The following is a 17,352-nucleotide window of genomic DNA, read 5'->3' on the forward strand; positions in this document are numbered from 1 at the left end:
AATGCTGCTGACACGTCTCCTTTTTACAAGTAGGGGCTTGATGTGCACATTCTTTGACACTTTGCAACAGCTACAGTAGCTCCCCCTCCCCCACAGCACCCTGCATTTCTTCTACACTCTTTCAGTGATTCCCCTAGGATTTGTTGGGGCAGCGGTGGCAAAGTTGGCGGGCTGGGGAGGGTGTGGCCAATGGTGCAGTTGCAAGGTTAGCTTGGGTGGGTGTGGCAAATGGCACGGTTTTAGAGGCCATTTTCTTGCTCTTTTAAAGCAATTTTCATGCAATTTTACACATTTTGGGGTTACACATGGGGTGGAGAAAATGTTGTAGTTTTAAAACTAGTTCACTGCATTTCTACACATTTTGTCATGGGTCTGAGAGAAAAATTGCCATTTCAAAGCTAATTTGATGAATTTTAATTTTACCTTCTCCCTGACTGTCTAGTTTTTATTTTGGTGCTTGTTACTTCTCCAAGATGATCTTATTTAAAAATTATATAGCATAGGGGAAACTAGGGCTGGCCCCATTTAGTCGTCTGGTCGATAGGTTGTTGGTTGACCAAGATTTTTTTAGTGGCAGTGGCAAATAGATCATTATTTTTCGTGGCACACAAGACACCTGTCTGATTTGCACCTGTCTCAGTGGACTAATCCATTGAGGAGGCCGCGGGGGTACCACGGTCCAAGAAAAAGTGGAGTGTGGCTAAGCTGCACAAGGCACGTCGCTCTTCAGAATGCACTTTCTCCCGCTATTTCCTGCATATTCATTGTTTCATAAGTTCATAATGTGCATTGTTTGCTGTTCCTCAATTCCCTTTTACATACAGTGCCTTGCGAAAGTATTCGGCCCCCTTGAACTTTGCGACCTTTTGCCACATTTCAGGCTTCAAACATAAAGATATAAAACTGTATTTTTTTGTGAAGAATCAACAACAAGTGGGACACAATCATGAAGTGGAACGACATTTATTGGATATTTCAAACTTTTTTAACAAATCAAAAACTGAAAAATTGGGCGTGCAATATTATTCAGCCAATTTACTTTCAGTGTAGCAAACTCTCTCCAGAAGTTCAGTGAGGATCTCTGAATGGTCCAATGTTGACCTAAATGACTAATGATGATAAATACAATCCACCTATACTGTATACTGTGCACTGTATATCACCAGTAGTAGCCTACATTTACCATTAGTTCCCATAATTTCTATAATAATTTGTTTGGTTATTGTCATTTCTGTTAATGCATTCAATATATTATTACAGTTGTTTACCATTGTCATGGTCGGAGTGGACATGTTGTTTGCAGAGCTCACAACCTATTCTCCACTTGTGAGAAACACGTTTTTTTTTAAATTCCATTTGAGTTTTGTCAATTTATTCATCGTCTTGTTTGAAATGCTCCTGCCAATGTTGAGTAAGGACGCGCACCCGATTACTCATATAGAAGTAGGACTATAGTTCCTCAAAGTATTAGAAAAATATAGGACAATAGTTCCTGTAGGACAATAGTTCCTCAAAGTATTAGAAAAATATTTCCAACTCTCTCCCTTTCAATAGCCACTCGACATGAAAGGGAAAAATGTAATGCTCTGATCCAGTGGAGATTTCATAAAATACCTGATTACTTCTTATCCCATGCACAAATAGCCACAGCTGTGTCTGTCCTGAGCTCACTGGCACGGATATTTTATGCAATGTTGCAAGTTAGCTAGTGTGTGTTTCGTGCCGACCCAGTTGATAGTTGATACAATGTTTCAATTTCGCTGTAGACAGGCCATACATAGTCAATGTGATTTATAGGATATTTATTTTTATCAGGATATTTTCTACCTGCAGGCTGCAATGTTTCTATTTTTTGGCTACAGTAGGCTATTTTTACATAGTTGACAATGGCAATAAAAGTTACTTTTAGATTTGTATAATTTTAATTGAAATAGAATGATATCCACAGACAATGATTTTGAGGTAAAGATTATTATAAATGAAACTGTTCTACGAAAATAGACTTATTTAATCAAATGGCGTGCTTAAAGCATCATACAATTTCAGTACATATAGTTGATTTTCTGAAAACACATAGGGTGTGCCTAATATATGAAAAATACATTGAGATGAATCGATTGACTAATATTTTTGTTGTTGTTGGGGACAGTCCTAGGAGAAACAGCCTTAGCCCACAGGATCTATGATCAGTCCATTGGTCACAGGATCTATGATCAGTCAGTCCATCGGTCACAGGATCTATGATCAGTCCACCTGTCTCATCTCTCTTTTCATCCTCTACTCCCCCTACACAGTGAAGGAGCTAATATCATCTCCTGGGCCCAGGCTCATTTGCATGGATTTTGCTCTCAATTTGTGGACTCCTCTATGCACAGCTAGCTCTAAATGTCCTATCTAGACTTCTGTAGTCTGAGGACAGAGTCTATATATTATGTGTAGCCTCTAAGGTTCATTACTCTACGAGCTATTAGAACTGTGACTTCGATCAGCAGCTCCCTGGTTACCTGCCTTTTTTCCTGTCATGACCTAGTAGTGCCTCCTTCCTTCAGGTGTTCATTTAAATGCTTCCGGCTTCTGTTTGTGTGTGTTGGTGTGATTCATCCAACTGTGTTCGTGGCCTAATAATATCTGACGTCCCGGGATGTCTTCACACACCTGACTGGTGTATCTTGGCCATGGGGAAGGTGTGGAGTGTGAAATGCCTGGAAGGTAACATGGCAGGTAAGAGCCAAGGTAAAACATGACAGACTGAGAGACTCGGGCAGAGAGAGCCATCGGAGGGACAGGGAGAGGAAAACGTGGAGGGTATGAAAGTGCAGGTAATGGCCCTCAGTGTGGAGCCTGAACACTGACAGCCTCAACTCGACCATGATGCCTCTTATTGACCTGCAGAGTGTGGTTGTCTCACTCCTGTGGTGGCCGTAGCAGACATCTTCATCTCTCTCTCTTTCTCTCTTTTCTCTCATCTCCTCACTGACTGGAATCCCTGGAATCCCTCTTCTCTGTTCCCCTGTCAGATGGTTCACTTCTCTCCCTTCCTGTTCTCTGCTCCACTGTCTCACTCATATCCATAGGCCAGATCATTATCTGTAATTGCAGTGTGCTTCATACAGGAGCTCCTGCCAAATGGTTGCTTGAATACTTTTTTCCCCCTTTGTTTTCAAAAGTTGCAGAAAGTGGTTGTTTATCCCTGGTTGTTTATCCAGCCATCTGCACAGCAAGCAGACAAGCTGTTTATAGAGGAAGGAAGCCTCTTTATCCCAAGGAATGAGCACACACACACACACACACACACACACACACACACACACACACACACACACACACACACACACACACAGAGAGAGAGAGACCTGCCCTCCTCATTACAGGCCTGCATGTTAACAGGGATGTTTGATATATGGTCTGGGCTGCGATGCATCCGTCACTGAGCTCTGTGCTCTTCTCATCACCCCTGGCAACAGTGACAGAACCCCTCAACCCCCAGTGAGAGCCCTGCGTCTGTTCTCTGGGACTCATTAGGCCACTTCCTTCTATAAAGTCCAGGTCACTCTGAAGCCCCTGGCCCCTAGATCTTCTGCAGTGCACATGTCCCCTGTACTCTACCGTCTTAACAAACTTAAACCAAAGCAAGCCAATCACAGCCTATAAAACAACAGACTGAAGACCAGTGCCCCCTGGATAGGGCAGGCTGTAGGCCTATACCCTAGGGGCTCCTGTATGATTAGCACAGACACTGGCTCTGACCTCTGCGAAACAAGTTTACCCAAACCTTTGCTGTAAGAAAGCTAATTTAATTTTGTCCTGTTTGTTTCTACTGAACAACACGGCTCTGGTGTGCCATATCCAGATCACTAGAGGACATTCTGCTGCTGCAGCAAAATGAGAGCAATGCACACACCTGTTATCTAGACTATTATTTCTGAGGAATGTATTGATATTTTAGTAGCATTAAATCATTGTTTGTGTTAAAAGACATGTTGAAAATCATTGCTGAGAGGTTTTGATTAGGTGGGTCTCAGTGGACTGTGATTGCTCAGAGAAACCACACACGCGCACACACGTATACAAATGCATACATTCTCTCTCTCCCCTGCTCGGGCAGGAAAGAGATTGTTGCTGCTGCTGACAGTTTCTCAACTACTTCCTTCCTGTCTTAACACCTTATTTTAGTCCCATGCAGTGGAGCAGAAAGAGGACTAGAGAGATCAGATGTAAAACAGAGATGGAGAGAATGAGAGAACAACAAGTATGGCTACTGTGATACACCTCACTGGCTGACCACACCTCCTACACTACCTACTTGGCATTTAAAAGGATTGGAATGATATACCTTCTGCCTCACCCTATTGTACGTTGCAGAATGGTTTAATCCACCTCTCCACTCCTCCTGTCGCCCCTCCTCCACTGATCCAGCCCTCTGCCTGCTCTTCCCTCAGGCTCCTCCCTAAAACGCACCTTATGCTAATGCCCCAGCTTTCAGAGAGCAGCAGGCTCTGTTTACACAGCCGTCCGACAGCAGCCGGTTCTCCTGCTGTGCTGAAAACAAGGTGTGTGTGAGGCTGAATGCGCTCAAAGTTAGGAGGAACCGCAGAGCCAGTGTGTGTTAGTGTTAGTGTGAAGAGAACCTGTGCTGCCCTAAAGGTTTCTACTTTGCTGAGAGGAGTGTGGCAAGGACTTCAGAACAGGAGGTGAAAAGAAGAGAACATTTTGTTCTTAGTAAATACAACTTCTCCACTCTTGCACATACTACTGCTTTTTCAGTAAAGAAGTGAGAGGGGGAAGAAAACAAAGGACGAATCATTTTTTGAAAGTGGAAGACAGGATGGCGTGCTCTGCCTTTACACTCTGGTAGAGAAGAAGGACTGGGATTTGAGGAGGGAAAACTGTCCATAAAAAGCTTGTTTGGGATTTTACAGAATTTTCTTCAACTGAAACCTATAGATTATTGAGTAGAATCTACGGGTAGATAACTACCTCCTGTCCTGGGGACAGCCCTGCTGGCCTTGTGCTATGCTGGAGAGCCCACTTGCCCAGACACACTGCAGAGCGCCATACCTGAGGAGGTGATTTAGGCTGAGAGGGAGAGCTCCAACATGGAGCTGGACCACCAGAGAGCAAAGGAGCCCTGTCTCTCCCCGGCAGCGTTTGTTAACCAGGTGCAGTACTCCAACATCCTGGAGGGGAGGTTTAAACAGCTGCAAGGTAAGAGCCAACTGCTATACTAGGCTGGATTAACACCTATTCTGGAATCTCCTAAACCTGCTTGAATAAGAAATGAAAGAAAGATGTTAAGAGCTTTTTGGCTCCTGATGTATTATATATTATGTTGTGCTAGAGTGCAGAAAGTCCATCCAATATTCACCAGTTCAGAGAGATGGAGAGTGAAGAAATGTGTCTCCTTTATTCCTGGTGTCCGTGGTAACCACTGGCCCGCTCCTGGAGAGTGTCCCTGTTTTTGTGGGCTGTATTTCAGAGGGTAGTTCCTGTCCCAGGTCCAGCGTCTTCAGGTCAGTTAGAGACACTGACTGGCTGGCCGACAGATCAGCTCCACCTGATTACCAGGCCACCTGGCCTTCCATATCCAATTACAGCCCTGGCCTCCATCTGTGGCCTACGCCATCACCGTGACTATAGTAACGCAGGCACACAGATGAATACAAGGCAATAGCTGACTAACATCTAGCCTTGGAGGCTAAGGTTTTGCCATATTTTGTGGCAAAGGGAGATTTACCCATGCACTTGGTGATTCATTTAGGGCTTATCCCCTTATGCAAATATGGTAATCCCCTTTTTCAAGATGGCCATAATAGGGTTGAGGTGCTATAGCAGACTAGCAGTAAGGAAGAGTGTAGTGTAGGTGTGTGTTGTTGTGTTTATTTTGTCTATCTGGGTTGTGTGTGACCAGGTGTGCCTGGTTCCTATGAGCTGCACTACTTCCTAGTCATGGGCCATTAGGTAGGTTTAGATTGGAAGGTTTAGAGTGTTATGCAGTCAATCAATGAAGCAATCACTAAAGATCACAACATTGTGCAGGTTTTCTCTGCCTCCTCGTTGTTGTAAAGATGTAAGAAATGTCGTCTGGAATGGAGCGTGTTCATAGAGTTGACTTGTGGGGCAAGTCAACACACACCCTATGTTTGACATTCTTTGTGTGCTCTAATGATATTTCACCTCCTGGATTGGGCAATCAGTCCAGTGTCACTAAAGGCTCAAACACATGGCACGGAATGTGGATCTGGCGTTGTTCTGCCGATTGCTCAGCGAACTGTGTTTTAGGGACCAGCCGCTTCAGTTGTTATTGTTATTCATTATTTATTTCTCGTCACTATTTTGTATTTTTATCTTTAACTCTGCGTTGTTGGAAAAGCACCCGTAAGTCAGCATTTCACTGTTAGTCTACAACTGTTGTTTACCAAGCATGTGACAAATAACATTTGATTGGATTTAGACGTCTGACATTTTTCACACGATTCTACATGGAAAAACTGTTCGCAAATTACGTTCAAGGTGCTAAGTACTCTCGGACAGCAAACTCTATTGGTGTTTCTGAGCCCTAAGATAGAGTTTGGGATTGATTTACTCCTTTAAATTCCCAAAGTTGTATAACCTCCTTGACTCCCCCTCCTCTCACCACAGTTCAGTCCTGTGTGTCTGTCTGTGTGAGATCCCCCTCTTCTCACCACAGTTCAGTCCTGTGTGTCTGTCTGTGTGAGATTCCCCTCTTCTCACCACAGTTCAGTCCTGTGTGTCTGTCTGTGTGAGATCCCCCTCTTCTCACCACAGTTCAGTCCTGTGTGTCTGTCTGTGTGAGATCCCCTCTTCTCACCACAGTTCAGTCCTGTGTGTCTGTCTGTGTGAGATCCCCCTCTTCTCACCACAGTTCAGTCCTGTGTGTCTGTCTGTGTGAGATCCCCCTCTTCTCACCACAGTTCAGTCCTGTGTGTATGTCTGTGTGAGATCCCCCTCTTCTCACCACAGTTCAGTCCTGTGTGTATGTCTGTGTGAGATCCCCCTCTTCTCACCACAGTTCAGTCCTGTGTGTATGTCTGTGTGAGATCCCCCTCTTCTCACCACAGTTCAGTCCTGTGTGTATGTCTGTGTGAGATCCCCCTCTTCTCACCACAGTTCAGTCCTGTGTGTATGTCTGTGTGAGATCCCCCTCTTCTCACCACAGTTCAGTCCTGTGTGTCTGTCTGTGTGAGATCCCCTCTTCTCACCACAGTTCAGTCCTGTGTGTCTGTCTGTGTGAGATCCCCCTCTTCTCACCACAGTTCAGTCCTGTGTGTCTGTCTGTGTGAGATCCCCCTCTTCTCACCACAGTTCAGTCCTGTGTGTCTGTCTGTGTGAGATCCCCCTCTTCTCACCACAGTTCAGTCCTGTGTGTATGTCTGTGTGAGATCCCCCTCTTCTCACCACAGTTCAGTCCTGTGTGTATGTCTGTGTGAGATCCCCCTCTTCTCACCACAGTTCAGTCCTGTGTGTATGTCTGTGTGAGATCCCCCTCTTCTCACCACAGTTCAGTCCTGTGTGTATGTCTGTGTGAGATTCCCCTCTTCTCACCACAGTTCAGTCCTGTGTGTATGTCTGTGTGAGATCCCCCTCTTCTCACCACAGTTCAGTCCTGTGTGTATGTCTGTGTGAGATCCCCCTCTTCTCACCACAGTTCAGTCCTGTGTGTCTGTCTGTGTGAGATCCCCCTCTTCTCACCACAGTTCAGTCCTGTGTGTATGTCTGTGTGAGATCCCCCTCTTCTCACCACAGTTCAGTCCTGTGTGTATGTCTGTGTGAGATCCCCCTCCCCTTTACTAGTCAGCATGATTTTTCTCCGTGATAAACCCCTCACTTGAGATCCTATCTGTCACTTCCCATGTATTCAAAAGAAAGTCAACGTGTGTGTGTGTGTGTGTGTGTGTGTGTGAGTGACACACCCATTCCATCTCCTGATAGGGGCTGATGTACCCAAGCGTAGCTGTAGTTACAGACAGGGGCTATATGATGGCTTAGGTGGAGATAAAATGGCTAATGCATGGTAAGCAAAGCAGAACGATGACCGTTTCCAAATCATCTGCGGGACCAACAGATATTTTCATCCCAAAGTTGTCTGTCTGACCACCCGCTCCTTCCCGCAGCATGAAAAATGCAGACCGCACTGCAATACTCTCTGTTGTGACCCGCTGGTCCTTCGGGCATCCCGCGGGAATGCAGCCCTTTACCCCCGATGACTCTCCTGACCGTCAAGAATGTGAAATATAATTTTCCCATTGGCAAAACATACTCAACATGGTAAACAATTAACCACCATCACTGGGTGAATGTGTAACGATTGAAAGTACAGTTGATGAGTGTTTGTTGTTTCTTGGGAGAATGCTTCCCCGAGCACCACAGTACAGATCATATCAGCTGTGTGTTCATCATAATAAGATGAGCTAGGAGCCCTGGTTGTTTTACATGGAAAACACTTCTTGTTGAACATGGTAAACGAATCCATCCGTAACCAGTCTGGTGACCTAGTGCCTCAACACAAACAGCACACCTGCTACAGTAAGTGATACAATCATCACTTTCACCGATCCGATGATGGTTTAATAAAGCGTTAAAGATATTGAGTGCCAAGGTGATAGGCATGGTGAATTTGGTTCGGTAGTGTGTCATGATTTAAAGGGTCACTATCCCTGGTGCCAGTCACCTCTGCCTCCACCGCTGTCTGAGTAAACACTGACGTGGGCTTCAGGAGGGACGGCTCAGTAGCCGTTAGTAGTGTGGCTCTATTCAAACAGAAGGAATGTTTTAGTCCAGGGAACAATGTTTTAGTCAAGTGTCACTAAAGGTTCGCACACATCGCACCAAATGTGGATCTTGCGTTCGTCTGCCATTCGTACCTTCAACACGTACAACTATAGGGAGGAGCTGGTCTACCTGATTGAAACACACTTAGGACCATAAAACCATTGATTCCATCCTGCTGTTGACCAGATAAGAGGTCAGAGAATGTCAGTTTCTTCAACTGGGGATAAGGGTCATTCCAACAGTCACTACACACCTTGTGGAATTGATTTGAAAATAATGATCTTGCACTGTCACGTCTTACATAAGGGTGAGGTTGGAGTGTGATCTATGTGATAACAGTGGAATGCTAGTTCCTGCAGGGTAGAATGTAATGGTTAAACTGATAGCATGGTCCATAGAGATATTTGACTAAGTGAAAAGAACTGTCAAACCAAGGGTCACAGCACAGGGGCTTTTTGAATACTCTTCAGACCAGATTGGCTGTGTTTGCGTAATTGGAGTTGGTCGAGCAGAGAGAGGCCATCATTGTGGCTAACTTTGGTCTCAGGCAACCTGATGCACTGTAGTAGTGTAGGCTACTTATGTAGATACAGATTAAGTTCTTGTCACCTAATCGCGATCGTGCCCATTTGGAGCATTTAAGCCCTGTGGAGTCTACGTAAATGTTAAGGGATTATGAGACTTTGTCCGGTCTTCCTTCCTCAGGCCATTGGCACGCTTAGGCTCCATTTTCTCAGCATTTTGTTCCTTTACTTTATTTAAGAAGTGAATAGGCACTTAAGAAGATCCATGTCCCATACTAGGGTCACATTACAGATGTAGTAGCAGGCTATCCATAGACTCTATAGTAACTCTAACCCCCTAGTGAAGGCAGCTCCAGCTAGAGGCCTCCAGCTCAGAATCACATTTCCAAGGTTAGGATGTATCCTACATACACACGATACCTTATCGACAAGAATGCTTTTGTTGACACAGTTGTATTTTTATTTACTGTTTCCTACTTGAGAAAGTAGAAGAAGAATGATGTTTTGGGGGACTTGAGGGCATTTAGCTGCTCCCTGCCTGCTGGTTGATGCCCATTTTGTGTCCAGATGTTATTATGACTGAGGGATGCCTCTGTTCTGCCTTCATCCTACAGGACTGGCCTTGGCCGCCCTCTGCCCCGTCTCTCCCCACTAGCAGCCCCGTCTCTCCCCACTAGCAGCCCCTCCTCTCCCCACTAGCAGCCCCTCCTCTCGCCACTAGCAGCCCCTCCTCTCGCCACTAGCAGCCCCTCCTCTCGCCACTAGCAGCCCCTCCTCTCCCCACTAGCAGCCCCTCCTCCCCACTCCCCTCTAGCAGCCCCTCCTCTCCCCACTAGCAGCCCCTCCTCTCCCCACTAGCAGCCCCTCCTCTCCCCACTAGCAGCCCCTCCTCTCCCCACTAGCAGCCCCTCCTCTCCCCACTAGCAGCCCCTCCTCTCCCCACTATCAGGAGCAGCTGCACATGGCAGAGAGAGAAGCCTTGACCTGAGCAGGGTCCATAGCTCCACCTTCCTCAGTCACCATAAAACTGGCCTACTAAGTCAAGAAAAGTTTAACCTCTCTTACTCTAAATTGCCCTCTCTGTTTCTCGCATTCAGTGTTTTTATTGGGGTTTACGTGGACAGAGTTGGCACTAGATCAGGCGACACGCTCCATTTGTTTTTATGCCTGTGCCCACAAACTGTAAAGAAATCAAAATAACCGGCATCCCACGTGGCTAGTCTGGTGGAGCAGCCCTACTCTCTGAAGTCTTCAGCAGTATGGGCGGTTATGTTATTGTAGAGTGGAGGAGGTGTGTTTTTGTGTCCTTCTGCATTTGTCCTTCAGCATGCTATCCTTTTGCAGACATATTTAGCCTGCTGTCATGCTATAATGTGAATTTCAGGAGAAGTCCTTGCCCTGGCGCTTGTATAGTGAATATGACAGTAGCACACTGTGCCTGTTCAGCCAGCCATCTTGCTGTACTGTCCTTGGCTAACCCACAGAGGACAGGTGAGCCGTGTCCAACAAAGATGTAGCACTGTACTATCAGGAGACTATAAATGGTGGCTGAAGAAAAATGCCATCAGTTAAATTGATCCCTGTACCAATTCTAAGACTTTTGGGTATGTTACAACCACAGCCATTGCCACATTAGTCTTGCTCAGAGACTCAGTGTTTTGGTGGAGCCTGTGTGAGGAAACAGTGTGTGTGTGTTTCTCTGTGTGTGTATGTAGGAAGTGGTGTGTGTGGTTTAAGCTGCCTTTGATCTCAGATATCTGCTTGGGTAGTGACAGTTGAAGCGGTTAGTGCTGACATGAGGGTGTGGTGGATGCCTGCAATTCCCTCGCTTCCTCTAGGTGGGTTTGTCTCCATTGATTTTTAAACAACCCAGGTATCATACATAGAGGGACCTGGTTGGATGCAACATTTCCTGTGATGCCTTTATTGACTAAACTGGTCATGTGAACCAAACCGTTGCTCGACCTAACTGCATTTTCAAGCGTGTTTTCCACTTCAGACGTTGTAACAAATGCTTTTTTTCCCTTTTCTTTTCCCTTCCCATGTTTACTTTCCATGTTTTTATCGGTGTATCATTATAATGACAAAAAAAGCATTTGTTACGTCCTCTGTTATGTAAGGTAGTGAGAGACAATAAAATTCCTCCCAGAACCTAGACACCTGTGTGTTGGTGCCATCAGACATGACAGATTTCTATATGTGTATCTGTTTTATGTTAGATCATATCTTATCCTGTACGCTTCCTGTGTCTGTGTCTGTGTGTGTGTTTAATGAGTACCCTGGCTCTAGCCTCTAATCACAGGCTGCATGGCAGCAGCTGGAAGGAGCAGGCTGAAAAATGGATCCTTCAGCCCAAAAATTATTCAGCCCCTTTACTTTCAGTGCAGCAAACTCTCTCCAGAAGTTCAGTGAGGATCTCTGAATGATCCAATGTTGACCTAAATGACTAATGATGATAAATACAATCCACCTGTGTGTAATCAAGTCTCCGTATAAATGCACCTGCACTGTGATAGTCTCAGAGGTCCGTTAAAAGCGCAGAGAGAATCATGAAGAACAAGGAACACACCAGGCAGGTCGGAGATACTGTTGTGAAGAAGTTTAAAGCCGGATTTGGATACAAAAAGATTTCCCACGCTTTAAACATCCCAAGGAGCACTGTGCAAGCGATAATATTGAAATGGAAGCAGTATCAGACCACTGCAAATCTACCAAGACCTGGCCGTCCCTCTAAACTTTCAGCTCATACAAGGAGAAGACTGATCAGAGATGCAGCCAAGAGGCCCATGATCACTCTGGATGAACTGCAGAGATCTACAGCTGAGGTGGGAGACTCTGTCCATAGGACAACAATCAGTCGTATATTGCACAAATCTGGCCTTTATGGAAGAGTGGCAAGAAGAAAGCCATTTCTTAAAGATATCCATAAAAAGTGTCGTTTAAAGTTTGCCACAAGCCACCTGGGAGACACACCAAACATGTGGAAGAAGGTGCTCTGGTCAGATGAAACCAAAATTGAACTTTTTGGCAACAATGCAAAACGTTATGTTTGGCGTAAAAGCAACACAGCTCATCACCCTGAACACACCATCTCCACTGTCAAACATGGTGGTGGCAGCATCATGGTTTGGGCCTGCTTTTCTTCAGCAGGGACAGGGAAGATGGTTAAAATTGATGGGAAGATGGATGGAGCCAAATACAGGACCATTCTGGAAGAAAACCTGATGGAGTCTGCAAAAGACCTGAGACTGGGACGGAGATTTGTCTTCCAACAAGACAATGATCCAAAACATAAAGCAAAATCTACAATGGAATGGTTCAAAAATAAACATATCCAGGTGTTAGAATGGCCAAGTCAAAGTCCAGACCTGAATCCAATCGAGAATCTGTGGAAAGAACTGAAAACTGCTGTTCACAAATGCTCTCCATCCAACCTCACTGAGCTCGAGCTGTTTTGCAAGGAGGAATGGGAAAAAATGTCAGTCTCTCGATGTGCAAAACTGATAGAGACATACCCCAAGCGACTTACAGCTGTAATCGCAGCAAAAGGTGGCGCTACAAAGTATTAACTTAAGGGGGCTGAATAATTTTGCACGCCCAATTTTTCAGTTTTTGATTTGTTAGAAAGGTTTGAAATATCCAATAAATGTCGTTCCACTTCATGATTGTGTCCCACTTGTTGTTGATTCTTCACAAAAAAATACAGTTTTATATCTTTATGAAGCCTGAAATGTGGCAAAAGGTTGCAAAGTTCAAGGGGGCCGAATACTTTCGCAAGGCACTGTATGTGACTAATACAATTTGATTTGATTTGACACTAATAAACAAATGATCATACAGTAGGTCTATCAGCACGCTGCATATTCTTCTGACACATACATACTTCTAGCCCAGCATCCATCACTTTTACACCCCATTTAAATTGACCAAGGATTACAAGTCAAGGTACCCTTTTTCCAGAACGGAACATTCACATGAATACAGAATAACAAGCAAACACATCAGAAAGCTAAATGTCACTACACAGAACAGAATTACAATGAACAGAATTGAAATTATTTATTAGAATTCAAATGAATGCCGAATAAAGCCTCTAGTAAACAGATGTCTTCAGTGTAACGTCATGATGTGGTCTTACCTGTCTCCATAAATAACAGCCAGATTCTTTCTCTCCAGGCACCAGAGAGGAATTTCTAAGGCCAGGGTCAGCGAGGGTTGTCAGACTGGGGCTGGTGGCGAGGGCCTCCGTAGTGCCCTCGGGCCTTAGGCAGGATCCCCATAGGATCCCCAGTTTGGGGTGTGTGACAGATGGCCGTAAAAGCTGACTGACTGATTGATGCTGGTAGTTTCCGTTTGACCAGAGATGCTGGTACTAGTAAACAAGCAGGCAGCCCAGTAGTAGTAATACGAGGGAGGATAGGGCAGGGTTAGGCAACTAGATTCAACCACGGTCCAATTTCTGAGTGGAGGGAGGCCGGGAACATACTTATACAAATTTGTACCTATAAAATTGACCACAAATGAACCCAACGAGATTGTATTTGAAAATACCTTGATTACATTGAGACACGATCACATATGTATCTCTCTTTATTTGTAGGAATACTTGGGAACAGATTTCCAGAATTAATTTTTCTAACCAAAATCACCGATCTTTAAAAACATATAATAATAATAATCACTTGCGTGACAGTTTTGGCAGTAGGGATGAATTACTCGGTCTGAAGGAACACTGAAGGGTGATAGAGGGGGGGGAGATGAAAGGAGAAGGAGAGGACTCAGGAGATTAATGATTAGCAGAGAGACAATACCAGGCAGGCTGGCTAGATGCTTGTTTTGCTTATGTGTTCTGGGTAATGTTGTGAACAATTCACTGGTCAGTGGTAGTGGGAAAACAGTACTAAGGAAACACACACACAGGACCTGTTGAGTTATTTTAATTATATATATTTTTTAAATTATTTTTCTCCTTTTCTCCCAAATTTCGTGTTATCCAATTGTTAGTAGTTACTATCTTGACTCATCGCTACAACTCCCGTATGGGCTCGGGAGAGATGAAGGTTGAAAGCCATGCGTCCTCCGAAACACAACCCAACCTGCTTCTTAACACAGCGCGCATCCAACCCGAGAACCAATGTGTCGGAGGAAACACCGTGCACCTGGTGACCTGGTTAGCGCGCACTGCGCCCGGCCCGCCACAGGAGTCGCTAGTGCGCGATGAGACAAGGATATCCCTACCGGCCAAACCCTCCCTAACCCGGACGACACTAGGCCAATTGTGCGTCGCTCTACGGACCTCCCAGTCGCGGCCGGCTGCGACAGAGCCTGGACTCGAACCCAGAGTCTCTGGTGGCACAAACCACTGCACCACCCGGGAGGCCCCGTACGTTTTGAGTTCTAATCAATTGCTTCTAATATCAATTGTACCTAGATATTTATTGCACCTTAGGACTGAGGGAGGGGTAAGATTACTAAGTCCACTGTGTGGACTAGTGACAGGTGTCAGGCCTGGAGCACTGAGGGATGCCCTCCTGCTTGTTTAGATCAGTCAGCAGAGCCACCTGGCACAGGACTGGAGGGTTACAGCACCAGCACCACTATATGTTCTGTTGCACCTGCCACGGCATGACAGACGGGCTGGACAGAATACAACTGATAAGCCATGACAAGGAGCTGACTGTAGAATACTGTAGAAGCTGTAAGAAGTGGCAAAGATGTAAATGTCCAATTCGAGGCACTAGACTTTCTGACTGTTGGAGGGAATAAAACCCATCAATCATCTCTCTCTGAGTCTCTGGTAGACATAATGTACTCATCAGTACTGGCACATGGAAGGACTTTTCTGACATATTGTGTTGGGCCACAGAGAGCGTGTTCTCTGTACAGCGCATCAATAAGTTGGTTGTCAATATGGTGTAAAGAAGACCATTTCAAATGGACCGTCACGAGAATAACAGACCCTAAAGGCTCTAGACACTACGCGAACAAAGCAACGGAGTTCTACGTAAACTGATCAAAAATATAAACGCAACATGTAAAGTGTTGGTCCCATGTTTCATGAGCTAAAATAAAAGATCCCGGAAATGTCCCATACACACAAATAGCATATTTCTCACATTTGTTTGCATCCCTATTAGTCAGCATTTCTGCTTTGCCAAGATAATCCATCCACCTAACAGGTGTGGCATATCAAGAAGCTGATTAAACAGCATGAGCACCACAAGGTGCCACTCAATAACAGGCCACTCTAAAATGTGCAGTTGCCACATAACACAATGCCACAGTTTGCAAATGGCATGCAGACTGCAGGAATGTCCATCAGAGCTGTTGCCAGAGAATTGAATGTTCATTTCTCTACCATAAGCCACCTCCAATGGTAGTACGTCCAACCGCCCTCACAACCAAAGACCACGTGTAACCACACCAGAGCTGGACCTCCACATCCGGCTTCTTCACCTGTGGGATCGTCTCAGACCAGCCACCCAGACAGCTGATATAACTGTTGGTTTGCACAACCAAAGAATTTCTGCACAAACTGTCAGAAACCATCTCAGGGAACCTCATCTGAGTGCTCATCGTCCTCATCTGGGTATTGACCTGACTGCAGTTCGGCATCGTAACCGACTTCAGTGGGAAAATGCTCGCTTTCGATGGCCACTGGCACGCTGGAGAAGTGTGCTCTTCATGGATGAATCCCAGGTTCAACTGTACCGGGCAGATGGCAGACAGCGTGTATGGCATTGTGTGGGTGTGTGGTTTGCTGATGTCAACGTTGTGAACAGAGTGCCCCATGGTGGGGTTATGGTATGGGCAGGCATAAGCTACGGACAACAAACACAATTAAGTTTTATCAATGGCAATTTGAATGCACAGATACTGTGACGAGATCCTGATGCCCATGGTCATGCCATTCATCTGCTGCCATCACCACATGTTTCATCATGCATACTCACCAGACATGTCACCCATTGAATATGTTTGGTATGCTATGGATTGACGTGTACCACAGCATGTTTCGGTTCCCGCCAATATCCAGCAACTTCACACAGCCATTGAAGAGGAGTGGGACAACATTCAAGATGGCGTAGCAGTAGGATGTGTGTTTGGCTATTTACACAGGATAAGACAAAGACAGTCTTTTTCATATATATCTTAATCTCACTTTCTATCTACGAACTAAATACGCCTTCCTGCACCCCGCCTCACCCAATGTGGTAAGGATCTGCTATTTTTATTCCTTATAACTTGAACTTCCCTCAGGAGCGAGCAGGCCTTTCCAATCGACCTGGCCCGGGTATCCTGGAAGGATATTGACCTCATTCTGTCAGTAGAGGATACCTGGTTATTCTTTAAAAGTGCTTTTAAGTAAGCATTCCCCATTCAAAAAATGTTGAACTAAGAACAGATATAGCCTTTGGTTCACTCCAGACTTGACTGCCCTTGACCAGCACAAAAACACCCTGTGGCACACAGCATTAGCATCGAATAGCCCAGCTTTTCGGGGAAGTTAGGATCCAATATACACAGGCAGTTAGGAAAGCAACGGCTAGGTTTTTCATCCTGTAGCATCCTGTAGCACAAACTCCAAAAAGTGATGTAAAGTCCATGGAGAACTGTAAAGTCCTCCTCCAAGCTGGCCACTGCACTGAGGCTAGGAAACACTGTCACCACTGATAAATCCACAATAATTAAGAATTTCAATAAGCATTTTTCTACCTGTGGCCATGCTTTTCACCTGGCTACCCCTACCCGGGTCAACTGCTCTGCACCCCCCACAGCAACATGCCCAAGCCTCCCCCATTTCTCCTTCACCCAAATCCAGATAGCTGATGTTCTGAAAGAGCTGCAAAATCTTGACCCCTACAAATCAGCTGGGCTAGACAATCTGGACCCTCTCTTTCTAAAATTATCCGCCGCAATTGTTGCAACCCCTATTACTAGCCTGTTCAACCTCTCTTTCGTATCGTCTGAGATCCCTAAAGATTGGAAAGCTGATGCGGTCATCCCCCTCTTCAAAGGGGGAGACACTCTAGACCCA

The 17,352-nt window shown here is 45.3% G+C and overlaps 1 pseudogene; it reads left to right on the top strand.

The window, feature by feature from the left end:
* Nucleotides 1-17,352, top strand: part of LOC135544267 (spectrin beta chain, non-erythrocytic 1-like) — a 120,722-nt pseudogene that overhangs the window by 43,953 nt on the left and 59,417 nt on the right.

This window comes from Oncorhynchus masou, chromosome 8, assembly GCF_036934945.1.
Source record: "Oncorhynchus masou masou isolate Uvic2021 chromosome 8, UVic_Omas_1.1, whole genome shotgun sequence".
NCBI lineage: Eukaryota > Metazoa > Chordata > Actinopteri > Salmoniformes > Salmonidae > Oncorhynchus > Oncorhynchus masou.